This window comes from Orcinus orca, chromosome 4, assembly GCF_937001465.1.
Source record: "Orcinus orca chromosome 4, mOrcOrc1.1, whole genome shotgun sequence".
Taxonomy (NCBI): Eukaryota; Metazoa; Chordata; class Mammalia; order Artiodactyla; family Delphinidae; genus Orcinus; species Orcinus orca.
Window position 1 is genome coordinate 110,008,550 of NC_064562.1, and position 21,266 is coordinate 110,029,815.

General features: G+C 43.4%; 1 protein-coding gene across 1 annotated transcript in view; it reads left to right on the forward strand.

Annotated features, from left to right (window-relative positions):
- Positions 1-21,266, forward strand: part of FAM184B (family with sequence similarity 184 member B) — a 121,118-nt gene that overhangs the window by 26,257 nt on the left and 73,595 nt on the right. The gene's annotated exons all lie outside the window — the stretch shown is intronic.

Sequence of the window (21,266 nt, forward strand, 5' to 3'; positions counted from 1 at the left end):
GCTTCAGTAATTGTGGCTCGCGGGCTCAGTAGTTGTGCCACAGGGGCTTAGTTGCTCCACAGCATGTGAGATCTTCCCGGACCAGGGATTGAACCTGTGTCCCCTGCATTGGCAGGCAGATTCTTAACCACTGCACCACCAGGGAAGTCCCTAAAGCTGCATTTATGAACGTTAATTAAAATGATTTAGCCCACTTTTTACACATCTGTGATACTTATTTGTAATGTCTTAGTGGCATCTCTGGGAATTGAGGTTCAAGGGATTAAAACAGGACCATGGGAAGTAAGTCAACAATTTTTGCCAACAAACTTGTAAAGGTTAAAGAAGAGGAAACACACGATAGTGAGGGTATGGTGATGCAGACATTTGTTTAGCCTGGTGGCAGTATGAAATGGTCCCACTGTTCTCAAAAGCAGCTTGACAATGTGTTGATAACTCTTAAAAATGTTCTTATTCTTTCATCCTCAAATTCTGCTTCTGAGAATTCATTCTAAGGGGAAAATCCAAAGTATGAAAAAAAGCTTTAATGCAAATCTTTATTCTAAGCACCATTATTCATAAGAAACATTGAAAATGACTTAAATTTCCAGCAATAGGTGTATATAGCAATAAAATATAGAGGTACGTGATGGAATTTTATGTCCACATTAAGCATGATGTTTAGGAAGAAAAAAATCACTCATAATGGTAAATGCAAAAATGAAGAAATGAAATTGATTACATACCAGGATCATAGTTATGAAAATAAATAACTTAAAGCATATACATATAAAAGCAACCTGGCAGGAAACACATGAGAATGTTAGCGAGACTATTTCTTTGTACCAGTGGGGATACAGGTGATTTTTATTCTTCTTTTGACTTCTTTAAGGTAATGCAACCATGTTTATTTTAGCTTATTATGTTCAAGGCAACAAATGCTGAATCTATAGGTTGTACTAACAATTCAATATTTAGATCTGTTTCTGTTGTGGGTTCTTTTTTTCCCGATCCCTTCTGTCTTCCTTTTTCCTTTCCTCTCAAGGACTCCTGAACTGGGGTACCTTGACAGTAAGAGACTTAAAGATGCACTTCAGAGCACCCTTAAACCTCTGAAATTGTAGGATATATGTACTCCTTTTTTCTTTTTTTAAAAAAGGTTATTTTAATTGGGAGTAATTTTTTTTAAGATGTTGGGGGTGGGAGTTTATTAATTTATTTATTTTTGCTGGGTTGGGTCTTCGTTTCTGTGCAAGGGCTTTCTCTAGTTGTGGCAAGCGGAGGCCACTCTTCATCGCGGTGCGCGGGCCTCTCCCTATCGCATCCTCTATTGTTGCGGAGCACAGGCTCAGTAGTTGTGGCTCACAGGCCTAGTTGCTCTGCGGCATGTGGGATCCTCCCAGACCAGGGCTCGAACCCGTGTCCCCTGCATTAGCAGGCAGATTCTCAACCACTGCACCACCAGGGAAGCCCCAGGAGTAATTTTTAAATAATTTTTCTTTTGATTTATTTTTACCTAGATCATGTACTATTTTGATAACAAAAAATAAAATGATTTTTAAAAAATTATACAGGGGATTGAAGTGTAAGGGACAAAACCATATGTCAAACCCAAGGACAACTATGGATCAGCTCTAGGGACTATAAGGGGACCAAAGGATCCTCACTTCTGAACAGGGATCAGGGGGCTCAGATGCCCTCACTGATAGTTGAGTCCTTTGCATCAGGTGAACCTTGAGAGACAGTGGGGGGTTTCCAAATTAGATGCTCGCTCCTGGGGCTGTGAGACGCCCCAGAATACAGCACACACCTCAAGGAGCCAGAGCAGAGGTCCCACAGCTTCACAGAGAGCCTCTGATCAAGTGCCATTCTAAGTTCTGGCACGTGTTACGCCATGGAAGAAAAAACAAATAGCATTTACTACTTCTGACTCTTTCTTAACTTTCTGTTGACATTGTGTTTTATCTAGGTAAGAGGGCTGTTCCCTAAACTTCTGAAGTGATGTTCTCTGTCAACATCACAGATGTTGAAAATAAAGTCCAAGGTGGTAACTGAGTTAAAGCAGAAGGTCCATATTCCCTCCCGTAGTCTTCTCTTCCACTGCTGACCAAATCCAGGACTCCTCGGCTCCCCTGCCTAATGTGACCTAAACATACTGGGAGTGCCTTCACCATGTTATTGGCTGGGGGACAAATTCCTTCTTATTTTTTATGACCTGCTGCAGGAGATCATCACCTATGAGAAATCATCTTGGACCACCCTGCCCCCCACCATGCAGAGTTAATGACTCTGTATAGCTTCACACAGCATACTATAGGTTCTCAGTAAATAATTATTGTAAAACTTAAGAAAAATACAAATTTACTTTATCGTAGGTTCTCATTTCTCAGAGTTACTCCATGACCTACCAGCATCAGTCACTAAGGAGTTTGATGAAAAGGCAGATTCCCAGGGGCTACCACCCTCCTCTTGAGTGAAGCTGTTTTGGGGTTGGGTCCAGGAATCTGCCTTTTATAAGGTACCCCCAGGGGCCTCTTCTGCACACTGAAGTATAAGAACGATTGGTTAAGACAAAACGATGCTTCAAGCCATGTGTAGAGTTTTCAACCAGTTCCTGAAATGTTTATAGCCATTTGAAACTTTGCCCAGAATTATTTTCCTTGTTTGTTAAGATATTACCAAAAGGCTGGGATAAAAATCAAAAAGAGCAATGATCATAGGCCCCAAATAGTTGTAGATTAGAGATCTAGATGGTCAGCCCTCTTTCTCTTCTTTCATCAAACAGGTGTAACCTTGTAGAATCTCCCAAATAGGTGGAATTTTAGAGCTAGAAGGGACCCCAGAAATCCAGTCCAAGTTACAGATGAGAAATTGAGTTTTGACATATGTGTCCGTTTGGATCTTCCAAAAAATGAACAGCAAGACAAATTTAGATGTGCAAGAGATTTATGGGGAGAAGAGTCTGAAGAGTAATGGGAGAAGGAACAGGAGTAGACAGGCAGCACCTACTGACCATGCTTCAGGTCTGACACCTGTGAGAGGCAAGAGGGAAGAACTGGGTAGAAAAACCTACAGACTACAGTCCCGCTAAGAAAGAGTCTTGGGCAGGCCGATGAAGAGCTCCTGAGCAGAGAGGGAACATTAGAGGAGTCTTGTGTTGGATAGAAATAGCCCAGCCTTGTTCCTCCCCCTGGGCTTGGTTGTTGGCTAGAGGCAGCTTGGGGGGATCATTGCCTTGGCAGGACTGTGATTGTGAATCTCAGGGTATCAACTGGCTATACTCCTCACCTCAGGTTCTCTGGAAAAGAGACCTGAACAGCCGACCCCACCACATGCTCCATATCACAGTTAGTACAGAACAAGGACTAAACTTTCATCCAGAATTCTTTCTGGATTTTTCTACAGAGCATCATTCCTTTAACTTCTTGATGCATCCCACACCCCCAGCTGTTGTAGGTTTGAACTTAATCTTGTGGATTCTAGAACTAGACCTCATGAGGGGTGGAGAAGGCAAGACTAACTGTCAAGTAAGAAAAGGAAAGGGAGAGATGCAGAGGGGATTTAAGGTCTTTGTGGGTAAGACTGAGACAGCTGAGTATGGTCATAGTTGGTCTATTTGTCTATCCAGCAAGCTTTCCATTTCCCTCCTTTGGAGAACTCTTCCCCCTTTCCACATGGTTCTCAGAGGGCTCTCAATCTTGGTGCTCTACTTCCCATCCCATCCAGGAGTACTTGACCTAGGCTGGGGGAATCCTTTGGATTGATATTCAGTCATTAGGGGAGAGAAATTCTCTTTTTGCTGGAATAACAAAACTGTGATTGCAGGAGCTAGGGCAGCTGATGGTGGTGGTCTTTCTTGTTCTGTGGGGGGAGGAGCTCTGCCGAATTGAGACAATCAGAAGTCAGCAGAGATGAGAGGTGAGTAGAGAGAGTGTGAGTCATGCGTGCTCTGAGGCCTTGCCTGGCTCCTATACCTCTTCCTTCCATTCTCGGAGGTCCTTCCCAGACACATGGGAAGTGTGTTCCCTTTTGCCTGGTACTTACCTAGTGTACCTGGTACACTAGGCAGATTCTAACATAGCCCCAAATTCCCAGCCCCTGGTGTATATACACCTTCTTTTAGTTATTCAATCAAACACCAATCTAGATTTCTCTGGAAGGGATTTTGTAGTTGTAATTAAGGTTCCAAGTAATCTGATCACATGAGCCCCGAAAGCCCAATCAGAGATTGCAGATGGAGAAATCAGAGAGACTTGAAGTGTGAGAAAAACTCAGTGAGGGAGATGGGGGAGCCATGTACTAAGGAACGCAGGTGACCTCTAGGAGCTGAGAGCAGTCCCAGATGACAGTCTTAAGATCACAAGGAACTGAATTATGCCAACAGCCTGAATTAGATGGGAGACACATTTCTCCCCAAATCCGCCAGATGAGAACTCAGCAGGCAACGCCTCAATTTCATTCAGCCCTTGAGCAAGAACCTAGCCACGCCATACTGGTCAGTTTGTGGTAATTTCTTTATCAACAGTAGAAAATAAGCGTACTTGGATTTGCTTTGCTTACACCTGAAGAAGTCCCGACTGAACGCTGGGGAGAACGTGGACCCCCTTCAGCCAGTGGAGACTCTACAGACTGTTGTTCTTCACTCTGCTTTCCTTGGGTATAAATCTGCTCGCAGTGGCAGCTGTTGTTGACAAGTGTGATGGAAGAATCCAAAAATACATTTCGATGGGGACAGAGGGAGCACGAAATGGCTCTTGGGTCTGAAGTGGGCTTGGGAGGAAGATCACCGAAGGAATGAAGTTGGGGGGGGGGGGCTTCCCTGGTGGCGCAGTGGTTGAGAGTCCGCCTGTCGATGCAGGGGACACGGGTTCGTGCCCTGGTCCGGGAAGATCCCACATGCCGCGGAGCGGCTGGGCCCGTGAGCCATGGCCGCTGAGCCTGCGCATCCGGAGCCTGTGCTCCACAACGGGAGAGGCCACAACAGTGAGAGACCCGCGTACGTCAGAAGAAAAAAAAAAGAAAAGAGGGGGGAAAAGGCTGGTGGGACCCAGAAGAGACACGTGTCCTGATGAATCTCCCTGCTTCCACCATTCTCAACAGCAGCCAGAGTGATCTTTATAAAATGTGGATCAGATCACACTCTGAGCTCTCCAGGGCTTCCCCTTTCACACAGGTAAAAACCAAAATTCTTCAAGGAGACACGGGTCCTCCACGACCTGGTCCTGTCACCTCTCCTGCCTGCTCCTTGCCCACACCGCTCACTCTGCCCCAGCCACGCTGGCCTCCTTGCTGCTCCATAGCCCAACGCACATTCTTGTGCCTCTAGGACTCTGCTCTTAAACCTCTGCTGGGAGGGCTCTTCCCTGATACCCTTCATTCTTCACTCTTTCGTGTCCATCTGCTCTTCACTCAAATGTTACTTTCTCAGTGAAGCCTTCCTTCACTTCCTTGTGTAAAATTTTAACTCCATCCCCCCCCCAAATATTCCTTCCTTGCTTTATTCTTTTCTTTTTTTTAGCATTTATCACGTCCTAAAAGATTGTTAATTTCACATGTTTGTTGTCTGACTCTCTCACTAAAAAGTCAGCTTCATGCACACAAGGATTTGAGTCTGTTTTGAGCATGCTGGACCCCCTGTACTGAGTACCGTGCCTGGTATATTTGCTAAATGATTGACCGAAAAGGGGATGTGTGCATAAGGAGAGATATATTTTACTTCGTAAGGGTGATTTCTTTCCCCTTAAAAGAAATTGGTGGTGAGTAATGTGATCCAGCAATCCCACTCCTGGACATATATCCAGAAAAGATGAAAACTTTAATTCTAAAAGATACAGGCACCCCAATATTCATAGCAGCACTATTTACAATAGCCAAGACATGGACGCAACCTAAGTGTCCATCAACAGATGAATGGATAAAGAAGATACGGTGTATATAAACCATGGAATATTAGTCATGAAAAAAGAATGAAATAATGCCATTTGCAGCAACATGAATGGACCTAGAGATTGTCATACTAAGTGAAGTAAGTCAGACAAAAAGACAAAAACCATATGATATCACTTATATGTGGAATCTAAAATATAACACAAATGAACTTATTTACAAAACAAAAACTGACTCACAGATGTAGGAAACAAACTTACAGTTACTGAAGGGGAAGGTGTGGGAGGGATAACTTGGGAGTATGGGATTAACAGATACATACTGCTATATATCAAATAAATAATCAACAAGGATTTACAGTATAGCAGGGAACTATATTCAATGTCTTATAATAAACTATAATGGAATACAATTTTAAAAGAATATAGATATATACATATGTATAACCAAGTCACTTTGCTGTACACCTGAAACTAACATAGTATTGTAAATCAACTATACTTCAATTTAAAAAAAACAAAGAAATTGGTGGTGGGTATATTTTTAAGAAAACTAGTGAGTTGGCCATTTATTCCCTTTAGCTACAAAAGTCCAGGACAGCGGACCATATGGTTTTGCAGTTTGCTTTGCATATGGAGCTGACAGTAAAGACTGCTGTGATAAAAAAGAAATATTGCCAGCCTGACCTCAGGACTCTTCCAAAAGCAAGATTATGTGTGTTATTTCAAGAAGTGAGGGGTATAAACAACAGCTCAACTGGATCTTAAAAGCTACAGTGAAAAATCCCTAGCAACTCCCAAAATAATCCCTGAACTATAAATAGCTACATATATTTTATGTATATATGCATAATATTCATTTTTATTGTGTTGGTGGTGTGGGCCATTTAATACAAACCCATTTGTTTATGATTCATCAGACACTTCTCATGAGCACAGATTTTGTGCCAGATACAATGCAAGGTACAGGAGATATAAAAGTGAGCAAAATAAATGGGCTTTTAATTACTTGGGATTAGGTTCAGCTACATATAACAGAAAAACCCAAACAAATGAGAAGTGTATTACTCCCTTACATAAAAGAGGACCGGAAGTATACAATCACAGGTTGGGATGGAAGATTCATGCTGTAGGGAGCCAGGCTTTTGTATCTTTCTGCTCTGCCTTGCCGGCTGCAAAGCTTCATTCTTGATGTCTCCTCATGGTCCAAGATGACTGCTAGAGCTCCAGCCATGACAACTCCATGACAACCCCATCAGAAGGATGGGGTTCTATCATTAGCCAGCCAAGGATACCTACTCGTCCCTTTGGCCAGGGGTGAGAGTCTCTCACAGGTGGTGGGTGGGATATTACATTTTCTGGGAAAATAAAGTAGTCACCACCCTGTATCCTGCCATCATGTCATCTTGCATCACTTCATGGTTGTTTTACATATTTGGTACTAAATTGTAAGTTTCCTGGGGCAGGGACCATGGCTTCTATATCTTCACATCCCTCCACCCCAGCACGGTGATGGATGAAGGGAAGGGCTTCTATAAATGGAAGTTGTTGAATTGAAGGTGAATATGAGTCAGATAAGAGAGTAACAAATTCTGTAGATAACACCTGAGGAGAGAAAGTGGGACTTCCTGGGAGTCTCACGGGTTCCAACTTTAGGCTCTTCTGAGACCCATTATCTCTCTCATGAGGGACTTTGAGATTCAGTGAAAGGAACACTGAAAATCAAGAGATAAAGGCCCCATTGTGGCTCTTCCACACAAGCTGTGTGATGGTGTAGAAATCAGTAGACTCCTGGGGCCAAAGTTGCCTTATTTATGAAATGAAAAAATGGTCTTTGTGGTATCTTGCTTATAATCTTAAAATTCTAAGAATATAGTCATCTTTCTTTCTGACATTTTACTGGCTCCTTTTGAATCTCTGTTCAACATTTGAGCAATGTCACAATCTGGTCTCATTTTTAAAGGTCATTGTATTTATCTGGCACAGCTTAGAAATTCTATGGTAACCTTTTCAATTTAAACCAAAGACTCAATTTAGAGAAAAAGAACATTGGACTGAAAATCAGGGGACAAGCTCTGGTTTCCATTCTGCCCTAATGGGATGAAGGATATTGGCAAAATTGCTTAAAATCTCTGAGTCTTGGCATCCTCATTTGTATATAACATAGCTGGTATAGATTTGGTAAAAGGCAAGATTGTAACTTTCTAAGGTACTGGCACAGGGGAAACAGCCTGTCTCTCTTTTTTCCTGTTAGTAATAGAACCATCTATATTCTAGCTAAGCACAAGGCAGCCCAGCCAGAGACTGCATCTCCCTGACTCCTTTTTGGCTCTGAGATTAAGTGTAGGCCTATGGGTGCTGACAGAAGTGATATATACATCTTCCAGTTCATCCCCAACCTAAGCACAAGCTGCGCACCCTGGACCTCTTCTATGATGGTAATAGTAACAACCATAGCAATGACCTTGGGTCCAGTAAATGGAACACTCTAGTGAGGCAAGGGATGAAGGGGCCCTAAAGTAGAGTAATCACAAGGAAGGTGGTTTGGAAGAAATGATTCCAGACATTTTTAGAAAGTACAGAGAGCAGGCGTGCCCTCAACTCTATGAAAGCCAAATGCTCTTTCTATTGTCGCACGTTCATTCCCAGGAGAAGTTTATTCGAGGTTGAGTTGAAGAGCTTATTTCTGAAAGCAGAGAGTGGCTGCAACCAACATGGCCTGTGGCTTGCAGCTCCCTGTCACCCGTATCGAAGCTTCAGGCAGCACATTGCACACCTCGTTACACCCACAGCAGCAACAAGACTACCTTAAACTCCTCCTCCACTTTTTCTGCTATTAAGTTCTCATGATTTTGTTTGTATCTGTAGTTATAGATTTTGATGCTCCTACCTGGAGTACTTCTCTGTTAAAGTATTTCCTGTGAGAGGTATTAAGATTTCTTTGTATTGAGTTTTTAAAGAATTTTTTGTATTGATTTTGTTCACAAAGGAAGTATTGCAACACATATGCATAAATATTGACCAGGTTGGCTAACCAAGGGAGCTAGCCCTAGTCTTTGTGTTCCAAGAAGCTGTAAGCAAGTCGTTGGAGCTTCAAAATATGGTCCCTCATCTTTTTTTGTTTGTTTTTTGGTTTGGGGTTTGTTTTTTTGTGTTTTTTTTTGCGGTACGCAGGCCTCTCACTGTTGTAACCTCTCCCGTTGCGGAGCACAGGCTCTGGACACGCAGGCTCAGCGGCCATGGCTCATGGGCCCAGCTGCTCCGTGGCATGTGGGATCTTCCCAGACCGGGGCACGAACCCGTGTCCCCTGCATCGGCAGGCAGACTCTCAACCACTGCGCCACCAGGGAAGCCCTGGTTTTGGGGTTTTTTTAAAGCTTTTAAAAAAAAATTTTTATTGGAGTATAGTTGATTTACAATGTTGTGCTAGTTTAAGGTGTACAGCAAAGTGAATCAGTTATACATATACATATATCCACTCATCTTATGCAGAGGGTGATACTTCCTGGAAGGCAGGCGGGCCTGTATCTGTGAGTGTTGGCCTCCGCTAGTGAGAGGAGGGGCTCTCAGTAAGAGCCTTCTGAAGAGACTGCCCTTACCTTTCAGCTAAGTCTCAGTCTAAACAAGTTTGGGAGACAGTTGAGCTTCAATTACTCAGAAGCTTATGCCTCACAGCTCAGTGCCATGTGCAGCTAGGTGTCTAGCAATGGCTGTCTGATGGGTAATGATGAGATTTTCTTTAAAAAAATGAGTATCTTGGCCTCCATTCCAAGCCCATTTGCTTGCAGGAGCCCAGCCTTGTTTGGGACCTGTTTTAACCCATTTCCATAAAGAAAGGAACAGCAATCACAAGACCTCTGCTCTTCCCAGGAGTTTCAGCACCCAAATTCAGGACTTCCTTCTTAAGGTTTAGCTAGTCCTCTGTTCTGACTTGGTGCCAGGAGAGTTGGAGCTGCCTCCTGTGCAGGGACATGAGTCAAGCAGTGACCTTGGCCTATCCATGTTCTGGCATCCCAGGATGCTATGCTTCTGAGGTGGGGTAGCATGGACACCCCCCGCCCCGCTTCAGTCATGACAGCTGGAGAATCCACTGGACTCTTCCGTCTCCCCTACCCCACACCTAGTGAGTCTCTGCCCTGCCACTCTTGCTAATTGGCCACTCTTGAACCCACACCCCTTCCCATTTCCCCTGCTCTGACTCCAGCTCACCCCGAGCTCATCCCCCTGCCTCCCACAGTTTTCTCCCTGCCCCATCGCATCTGGACTCCACACTGAAGTCAGGGCAGTGGTCCCCAAACTTATGAAATGGAGAATGTCTTAATCAAGATTCTCCAGAGGGACAGGGCCAATAGGATATATATGTAGAAAGAGATTCCTTATGAGAAAGTGTCTCATGTGACTATGGAGCAGAAAGGTCCCACAGTGTACCATCTGCAAGTTGGAGACCCATGGGAGCTGGTGGTCTGAGTCTAAAGGCCTGAGAACCAGGAGAACCAATGGTGTAAATCCTAATCTGAGGGCAAGAGAAGACTGACATCCCATCTCAAGCTGTCAGAGAGTGAATTCTCCCTGACCCAGGCTTTTGTTCTATCCAGACCCCCACTGGATATCGGATGAGGCCCACCCACACTGGGGAGGGCAATCTGCCTTACTCAGTTGACAGATTCAAATGTTAATCTCATCCAGAAACACAGACACACCCAGAATAATATTAACCAGATATCTGGGCCCCATGTGGCCCAGTCAAGTTGCCATGTAAAATTAAACATTATGGAGAGTTTTATTCCCTGTAATTTCAGAGAGGTAGAATCTTGTAAGAAAAGCTTCCTGCGTGGCATAGAAGCCACAGTTCCTCAAAGTATGCACCCATATGCTTTTAGAGCCTGAAGCCCTGGGCAGCCGAGTGTTAAAAAAATGTAGGTCCTGGCCTCTCCATGCCCCAGCCGTACCACATCAGGATCTCAGGGCAAGGTATGGGAGTCTGCATGATCACCATGTGCTATGTAAACAGGATAAACTCTAAACTCCTTAACATGGATGCTGGACCCTTGAGTGTCTGACCCCTGCCCACCTGTCCAGTGCTGGGTCATGCTGTCCTCCCCGTCTTGCCAATGCCCCTCACCAGGCTCTGGCCAGGAGGACTCCCCTTGCATGTCCCCTCCCAGTCCCCCCTATTTCATGCCTTTGTGCTACTTCTTGCTCCTGGCACTCCCCCTACCTGTATTTTCTTCTCCTTTCTCTTCACCTGGATGACATTTGCTCATTTTTTAATACCCAACTCAAGTATCCTTTGCACTCTGATGCCTCTCTGCTTGGATAAAGAGACTTTTCATTCATTCAACAAATAGTTACAGAGTCCTTTTCACACGTCAGGCACTGTTCTGGGATCTAGTAGTGGACGCAACAGACAAAAGAACCTACCCGCGTATAACTCATACTCTAGAGAGGAAGACCAATAAGCAAATCGAAAAAAAAACAACATGTAAAATATATGATATGTCAGATAAAGGTGACATGGAGAAAAATAAAGCAGGAAAAAGTATGAGGAGAGCAATGATTTGGAGGGTAATCAGCACGGGTCTCACTGATAAGGTGGCAAATGAGGAGAAACCCAAAGGAGAATGGTCCTCCCAGATGAGGCAACAATATACACAGAGATGCAGTGAGAGAGTGAGTGTGCTTGGCATGATTGAGGCACGGCAAGGATGTCCATGTGGTTGGAGTGGAGGGAGTGAGAAAGAGAAGAAGATGAGGTGAGCTCAGAAACGGCCTGGGGAGCCAGAATATGTAACCCCCTTCTGGTTGCCGTAGGCTCTGACATTTTCTGCGTGGTTAGTCATCAGAAGGTTTTGAGCAGTGGGGAGACATGATTTGACTGACTTTTTTTTTTTTTTCACTGACTTTTAACAGACCTTAGATGGCAAGGTAGAAACAAGGGTTGAGGCCATTGTAATGGTCCAAGTGAGAGGTGCTCATGACTCAGATTAAGGGCAGGATGGGATGGTGAGAAGGGGCGAGATTCAGGATTGGCTGATGGAGTGGATTTAGGATGTCAGAGACAGATTTGAGGCAGAAACGGCTCTAAACTTTTTTTAACTGTCTTTTTTTAATGTGATAAAATATAAATGACATAAAATTTACCATTTTTAAGTGTACAGTTCAATGACATTAAGTACATTCACACTGTTGTGCAACTGTCACCACCATCTGTCTCTAGAACTTTTTCATCTTCCCAATCTAAAACTCTCTACTCGTGAAACACTGACTCCCCAGAACCCCCTCCCCCCAGCCCCTGGCAACCACCATTCTACTTTCTATCTCTGTGAATTTTGCTACTCTAGGTACCTCATACAAGTGGAATCATACATCACATTTGTCCATTTGTGACCGGTTTATTTCACTTAGCTTAAGACCTTCAAGGTTCATCCATGTTGTTGCATGTGTCCGAATTTTTTTCTTTTTAAGGCTGAGTAATACATCATTGTAAGTGTATACCACATTTTGTTTATCCATTTATCTATCAATGGACACTTGGGTTGTTTCTACCTTTGGGCTAGTGTAAATAATGCTGTGAACATGGGTGTACAAATATCTATTCAAGTTCCCGCTTTCAATTATTGGAATTGAAATTCCAGAAGTGGAATTGCTGGATCACATGGTAATTCTATGTTTAATTTTTTGAGGAGCCACCGTACCATTTTCCATAGCAGCTGAACCATTTTACATTCCCACTAGCAGTGCACAAGGGTTGCAATTTCTCCACATCCTCATCAACACTTATTTTTTGTTTTTTGATGATCATCATCCTAATGGGCATGAAGTGGTACCTCATTGCAGTTTTTTTTTTAATTTTAAAAAATTTTAAATTTTATATTGGAGTATAGTTGATTAGCAATGTTGTGTTAGTTTCAGGTGTACAACAACGTGATTCTCATTGCAGTTTTGATTTGCATTTCCCAAATAATTAGTGATGTTCAGTATCTTTTCATGTATTTATTGATAGTCTCCAAAATTTGACGTAAGCAGCTGGAAGAAGGGGGTTGCTATGGAGCGAGATGGGGAATAATGTGGGAAGAGCAGGTTTTGAAGGAAAAATCCCCAGAATTAAATTTGAGGTGCAGGTTAGATAGAGGAGATATTGGTAAGCAACAGGACATGAATCTGACATTCAGGTGACAGGTCCAGCCTGGACACATAAATTGGACAGTGATTAGCAAAAAAAAAGCATACATAAAATCGTGAAATTGAATGAGATCCCAAGAAAGTGTTTGTAGAGATGCGAAAGTCCGAGGCCCAAGTTCTGAGGCCCTCCTATTTGAAGGATGAGAGGTGAGGAAGAACTAGCTAATCAAATGAGAAGGAGTGGTCAGTGGTCAGTAGGAGGGAAGCCAAGTGAAGACAAAGTTTCGAGGAGAAGGAAGTGATTTCTTATGTCAAGTGCTGCTGAAAAGTTAAACAGATAGATTGAGAATTTTCTGTTGCTTTAGCAACTTGGAGGTCATTAGTGAAACAGTGACTGTTGATTTGGTGGATTAGTGAGGTTGAAAGCCTGACTGGAGAGGGTTCAGGAGAGAAGTGGAGGTGAGGAATTAGTGACAATGGGTATAAACAAAGTATTTGAGGAGTTTGCTATAAAGACATGCAGAAAAGTGGGAGATGTGGGATCAAAAGAAAGATTTTTGTCAATGATAAAAATTATAATACACTTATATGTTGATGGGAGTGATCCATTAATGATGATGCAGGAAGGAAGGGAGAGAATTCCTGGAGCAATGTGATCCTTCCCTGTGACCCTTGTGCCTTTCTCTAGAAGATTTCTAGCAAAGCACCTCAAATACCACTAAATGTACTAATTGGCTTACTTGTCTCTCTCTCTTTTCATGTGTTAGTCAGGTTTTCTTGCGATAATGCTGTGTAACAAACAACCCTAAAAATCTCAGCAGCCTACAAGAGCAGTGCTTTATCTCCTGCTTAGGTTGGCTGCTGTACAGCTGCTCTCTACTGGGCTTGGCTGAGCCAAGCTCACTCCAGCCTTTGGGTTGGGGTCCAGCCTGTTCCACGTGTCTCTCATTTTGGAACCCATGGCTACCCTAAATGTACTCTTCTAGAAGCAGAGCAAGCCAAAACACATAAACACACTTAAAGCCTCTGTTTGCAACAAGTTCACTCTCATTCCATTGGCCAAAGCAAGTCACAGGCAAGCCCAAAAGGAAAGAAAAGTAAATGCTGTCCACAGACTGGAAGGGCTATAGCAAGGAATGAAAAAATGGAAAAACAGGACAATCTACCACGTTCTGCTAACCTATAAACCCCTCAACAGAATGATCTTATTTGTTCTGTTTTTCTAGTGCCTAGCACCATGCCGAGCATGTAGTAGATGCTATAAAAATATTGAATGAAAGAATATCACCAGGTTTTTTCTAAACAAGCTAATTGTTCTATTTCTTTTAATTGTTGGATCCAAAAGGATTTGGGTTTCAATCCCAGCATCTGCACTTTTTAACATTATTTTATTTATTTTATTATTTATTTTTAACATTGTCTTTTGGCAATAATAGTAAAAATAATAGCAGTCAGAATTTCTCGAGTGTTTACTCTGTGCTAGGAATGCTGCTAACGGTTTTAGGTTCTGTATGTCATTTTAATCTCCAAATAAATCTATGAGGTAGGCATTGATCTCCCCATGTTACAGAATCAGAGAGGTTCAATACTTCCTCAAGCTAGAGAGAGGTGGAGCTACAATGTGAACCCAGGTCCAGCAGAATCCAAAGCCTCCTTTTAAGCACCATGCTCTGTCCCTCCTAGATGTTAAATTAACCCCACCCAATGTCAAACAGGAAGAAGCATGAGAATGTCCACTTTGTAAAATTGTTAGATTTATTGACAAATAATATGTATATCACCTGGCCCAGAGAAGTTATACTCTGGGCACTCAATAAATATTACTTCCTGTTTTCCTTTTCCATTTCACTTCTGAATCCTGCTGCCAGACTGGATGGAAACTTTCGTTACGATCTGAGGCTCAGAAACCATTCATTATAGCTCTGTTAAACCTACAATACTCGACCTCTAAGACCTTAACAGGCCCGCTGCAGAAATTTTCTCTGAACTCACACCATTAGCAGTGAATTTCTAAAACCCTTGGGAAGACATTGCAACTTGCTCAGTATTTCTCTTGGCTCCTGAATTATTCATGTCCCTTGATGGATTCTGAAGTTGGCCTCCTCCTGAGGGAGAAGATTCACAAATAAGGCTTGGGTCAGTCACTTTGAAGTTTCAGTTGAGTAGGTGGTGACTGAAAGAAATCAAGCAGGTGGCAGCGGAAAGGTTGCCAAGTGACCTGTGAGTCATCAGGCCCAGGAGAAGGGTGGGTATGCTCAAGATCTGCTCAACAATTTCAGACTCTGAGGGTGGGGTAGGGTGGGGAGGTAGAGCAGATTGTGTCTCCAAAAAACAAGCGACGTTCCTTTTGAGGGCATAGTGTGAGAAAAGAGAAGAAAAAAACATTTAATAAGTACCTACTATGTGCCAACAACTAAAAGATGTAATCCTATTTGATCCTCAAAAAAAAACAGGTCTGGGTTATCTCTCTTTTACAGGCAAGAAACTGAGGCTTCAAGAAGTGAAATAACTTAAGCAATTTTTAAAAGATCAGAGTTGAGAAGTATATGTATCAAACAGAGCTAGTTTGTCTGTGAATGACAGAAAACCCAGTGCAATCCTGTTGGAATCACTGCAGGGCTGGCATGGTCTTCCACTGTGTCAGAGACCCCGGTTCCTCTTATCTTATTGTCCTGCCAACCTTAGCCTGTGGCATCCCCTTCATGGTTCAAGATGAACGCTTGAAAATAGAAGATTCATCTCGGAAGAAATAATGACACATCTGCTTATATCCAACTAGGCAAAACTTGGTCACTTAGCTGCTCCAAGTTAGAAGGGAGGCTGAGGAATGTGGCAGTGTGCCCACGGACAAGTTAAGCTTCTATTTCTAAGGACAAGGGAGAGAAACAGATCTTGGGTCCACCAGCAATCTCTATTACCAGGAAGTTAAATCTAGGTCTCTCTCACTCCAGAGGACCCCTACTCCACCAGTTCTACTATACTGCCTTCCCTAAGAGGAGTGCCATTGCCACAGAAGTCTCCATCAGGCTTAAAGTGCCCTGTGGACAACCATAATAGGAACAGCCAGGTCCCATAGGTGCTTACGGTGGGTGAGCCAGGCATTATGTGATGTGCCGTATAGCACTGTCTCATTTAATCCTTCAGTAACCTCATGAAGCAGGAACTTTATTCTCCCCATTGTACAGATGAGGAGACTGAGGCCCAGTGAGATTATATGGCATGCCCAAGGTCACACAGAGCAGATAGCATCTGCTATATGTTGTATGGCATCCATGCAATGGCAAAGAGGATCTGCACTCAGGCAGTGTAGACTCCAAAGCCTAGTCTTTTACTTGTTACGCTTGTCTCTTTCATGTGTGTTCCCACTTCAGGGCCTCTATGCCTGCAGGTCTCTCTTCTGGAATCCTATTCGTTCAGTCTCTTGCCACCCCTTACAAAGTTCTCCTTCAGTCTAACAGGAAACACACTAGAGTCTGGATCAGGCCAGCCATTGTGCTAAGTGCTTGGGGAACTAAAGAATATATCAGCTGAGGTCCCTATGCTTATGAAGCTCACATTTTACTTTGACATCCAGCATCTAAATGTCCATACTATGATATGAAAGGGCCGTAACAACCAAGTGGTTCACAGTGCACTGGAGGACAGATAAATGGGATAAGTTTCTAGTATCTGGAGGGAGCTAAAGGACACTTTACATAGGAGGTGAAATTCTTTATGCTTTCCCCCCATTGTTCCAAGTAAAACTCATTTATCTTGAGTTATACCATTTCTTCTGTTTCTTTTCCTTTCTACTAAATCTTCTTATCTGCCTTTCTCTAGTGCCCTCCATGTTACTTTGATCCTGTTTGCCCATCTAGTCATCTGCCTACTCTATCCCTATTCCCTTCACCAGTGGTTTTGGGGAAGAATGGCACACGTTCTTAATCTCCCCTTCCCCACCCTCCATTCTCTCTTTAACCACACCAGTCTGCTTCTGCCCCCAATACTATACCAAGAATGACCAAATGCTCTGGCTTTTTCCCAGCCTGCAGTTAAAAGTCCAAGTCCTTTTCTCTGGACAGAAGGTAATATTCATTACGTAGTTATTGGGTATCTGGTGTCTCTATGCAATATCTCATGTAGCCCTCAATGTAGCCTTAGGAGGTTGGTGCTATTGTTAATCCGATTTTACTGTTAGGAAACTGAGCTCCAGACAGGTTGAATCACCTGACCCAGGTCACCAGCTAAGAGACAGTGAAGCTAGGACTTCAGCTGAGTTTGGCTGGTTCTGGAGTCCAAGCCCTTAATCATTACTCCTTCAAAAAAAACAGGAGAGGGGCTTCCCTGGTGGCGCAGTGGTTGAGAGTCCGCCTGCCGATGCAGGGGACATGGGTTCGTGCCCCGGTCTGGGAAGATCCCACGTGCCGCGGAGCGGCTGGGCCCGTGAGCCATGGCCGCTGAGCCTGCGTGTCCGGAGCCTGCGCTCCGCAACGGGAGAGGCCACAACAGTGACAGGCCCGCATACCGCAAAAAAAAAAAAAACAGGAGATAACTATGCTAGGAGAGTAGCAGTGGGCCAGGATTTAGGGTCGTAGCCCTGAGAAACATGGTAGAAAATTGAAATAGCCCTTGTGGAAAAAAAGAATAGGGAATTACTACAATAACTCAATTAAATGGTATCTGCATGGAGAGCATAGATGAGGTTGGAAATCTTAAGTACCAGTTAGTATTATTTGACAAGAGCTGAGGTGGATGGGTTGATCTGGAGGCTAAAGATGAGGTGCGCAGGTGATTTGAAGATGTCAATAAGAAGGTAGTTGACATGATTGGTTGTGGCTTTAAAGGAGAGAAATTAAGGTAAAAAGAGACTATTGGGCTAGGGGAAGAAGGAGGGCAAGCTCAGAGATCAAGGTTGTGGGAATGAGGAAGTGGAGAGAGTGGAAAAAGATGAGACTGACTTGAGAATAGGCAAGATGACCCAACAGAGTAGTGCCAGGAGTGCCCTTGCCATGGGCACAGTTGTGAACATTCACAAATGTCTCCATGTTGTTCAGGGAAATGAGTTTGATGCTTTTGAACTGAAGAATTCTAATACAAATTCTTCATATCAGTTTTATGATGGAAAATGGCATCTCTCCCCACCTACGGCTGGGAGAGGAGACGCCTCTTTCATCTCTTTCCTAAGATTCTATACTAACTGTGAAGATTAGTTTTTTAAGATCAAGCTCTGGAATTTCATTTGTTGCATTCATAAGCAAAAATTGGACCTCAAGATTACCAACAGGAATGGAAAAAAAGAGTAAGGAAAATTTTATTTAATAACACCAAAGTAAACATATTGATGATCTTCCACAGAGAAGCAACTTAATGTCTATCAGCAGGTAATGGAGAAATAATTCATAGCACATCCATATGATATGGCATAGGAAGTAGCCAAAAATAAAAATGAGGAATCTCGTTATATACAGAAATAGCATAATCTCCAAGATATCTACGAAATTAAAAAAAATCATGGTGCATATGAATGTATATGTGTATAAAAAAGGATGGTGACTAAAATATGATATGAATAATAACGTATCATACTTTCCAGGTTATGCCTACATACCCTTGGAGTAACCTTCTAAGGAAGGTCAGGAGATGGTGGGTCTGGCACCTCTAGAAAGCCAAAAGTTCTGAAACCAGATCTCAGCCTAAGAGAACAGTTTGGGCAGGTCTTTGGTGGGGATTGTCTGGGGACTTTAACTGCAAGACACCACGAATAAAAGTGTACATGCCAAAGTGCCTTGAGGCTCGAGCCTAGTGTGAGACCCTCTCTGCTACCTCCAGCCTGAAATCTGGTCTTGTGTTAATTCAAGGGTGTGCCCATGGGGAGCATTTTCACAGACAGGGCAGACTCACATGAGTGAATGCTGGAAAAAGCTGAAGTCCTTTAGACCCTGATCCAGGTGACATGGTTCTCACTCAAATGGGTACAATGTTTGGGTTCTTTCTTCATTAAGTGCTTTAGTGACATCAGAATATACTGGATCTCCATCGAAGTTTTCTGTTGTACAGGTATAGTGAATATAGGAACCGCAGTTCCCAAGATCACCACCACCACCACTCATTTATTTTATCCTCAATGGAATAACCAATGCCAAATTTCACGGAATAAACTTTACAAGGATGTTTTGTTCTTCACCGTGAGAAAACCCCATTTACGTTAAGATTTGATCTGCCACAGCTTGACTCCACTGAAAATAAAAGTCAGTCTTTTTTTATCAGTTGGGGTGTCAGGTTGCAGAAAAGTTAACACAGCACACCTGAGACTGCTTATCCTTAGAATGGTCTGTTTGCAAAATTGACCCTTGGCTGGCGTCTGGGAACGTGGATTTCCAGAGGGTTCCCATCACCCACACTAATAAGAACATCTCAGCAGGCCTTAACTGTTTGTGCAAACAATGTGATTTATGTGAGCAGTTTCTTTCTGGGAGTCTGGAATTCTGGTAATGCCGAGAAGACGTTGTCTACCCGACTGGCCCCCAGTTAAAAACCTTGCTACGTCTTCAATGAGCTCCTTTGGTAGGCAGTATTTCACATGTGTTGTCACACCCCCTTGCTGGGGAAATTAAGCAAGTCCTGTGTGACTCCACTCGCGGAGGATTCTTGCAAGCTTTCACCTCGTTTCCTCCAGACTCCCCGCTGACCTCCACCACTGCCAAGCTCGTTTTTCCGCTTGCTGATTTTGCTTTGTATCCTTTCTCTATAATTAATCATAGCCATGAGTATGACTATACGCTGAGTCCTGTGAGTTCTCCCAGGGTGATCATGGCTGCGGTAACAAATGTCAAGACTTCAGAGGCTCAACACAATAGTTTATTTCTTGTTCGTGTAGAGATCAAGGCCAGTGCTCCTGGTGGGCAGGTGGCCTTCTACTCAGTCACTGAGGACCCAGGCACCTTCCATCTTGCACTCCACAGTAAGTTTGCAGTTGGAAAAAGAGACGGGAAAGGACATGCCTCCTTCTTAACCCCCCCCAACCCTATCCCCAGCGTTGGCCCTGAGATGACATCCACCTGAGATGACATCCACATCCACCTCTGGCCACGTTCCATTGGCAATCACTAGTCATATGGTCCCATCTAGATGCAAGGGGACTAGGAAACGTGGTCTCTGCTTGGTGGCTGTTCCTCTGCAGCAACTCTGTGGAAAGAAAGCATGAATCTTTGATGACCAGCAATAGTACCGTAATAGATACTTATTATGAACCTGTCGTGTGCTCAACTTCATACCAAGTGCTATGATACAAGACAAAGAAGTCATATTGTTCTTACCCACATGAAGGTTGACATGTAAAAGGGAACGGGTTACCCCCAAGGATGAGGAGACAAGGCTCCCTTTTTCTGGGAAGTTGTCTTTTCTACTAGACCCTCCCTCTGTATTTTCCTAGTAAGTGGTGCTGATCCCTCACATAGCACTTAGTGCATTGAAACTGACCATATTCTTGTCAGATTCTCCTGACCAATTATAATATTTTTGAGGTCACAATGTCAGTTGCCTTATTTTTATTTATTTTTTTTTTTTTTTTTTGCGGTACGCGGGCCTCTCACTGTTGTGGCCTCTCCCATTGCGGAGCACAGGCTCCGGACGCGCAGGCTCAGCGGCCATGGCTCACGGGCCCAGCCGCTCCGCAGCATGTGGGATCTTCCCGGACCGGGGCACGAACCCGTGTCCCCTGCATCGGCAGGCGGACTCTCAACCACTGCGCCACCAGGGAAGCCCTCAGTTGCCTTATTGATCAGCACATATTCCTAGTGCTCAGCACAGAACATGGTACATCTGAGATATTCAGTAAATGCGTAAATGAATGAATGTTCAAGAGGGATGGTGAGATACAGTGCAGTACCATGCTGTGAGCACAGGTTATTCAAATCTTCTTATCCCTTGTGACCTTGAAAAAGTTGCTTAATTTCTCTGAACCTCAATGTTTCATTCTTAGAATGGGGAGAAAAATACCAACTTTGCAGGGCTGCCATGAGGATTTTCTGAGATTCTGAATGTGTATTCAGCACCTAGCCCTGAAGTTATGGAGAACAGTTTTTCACCATGGAGTACGATGTTAGCTGTGGGTTTTTCATAGATGCCCTTTATTGGGTTGAGGGAGTTCCCTTCTCTTTCTAGTTTGGTCAGTGTTTTTGTTATGAAGCGGTATTGGATTTTTGTCAAATGGTTTTCCTGTGTCTGTTGAAACAATCTTGTGGGTTTTGTCCTTTATGTTATTCACGTGGTGTGTCACATTGATTTTTTTTTCTTTACTAT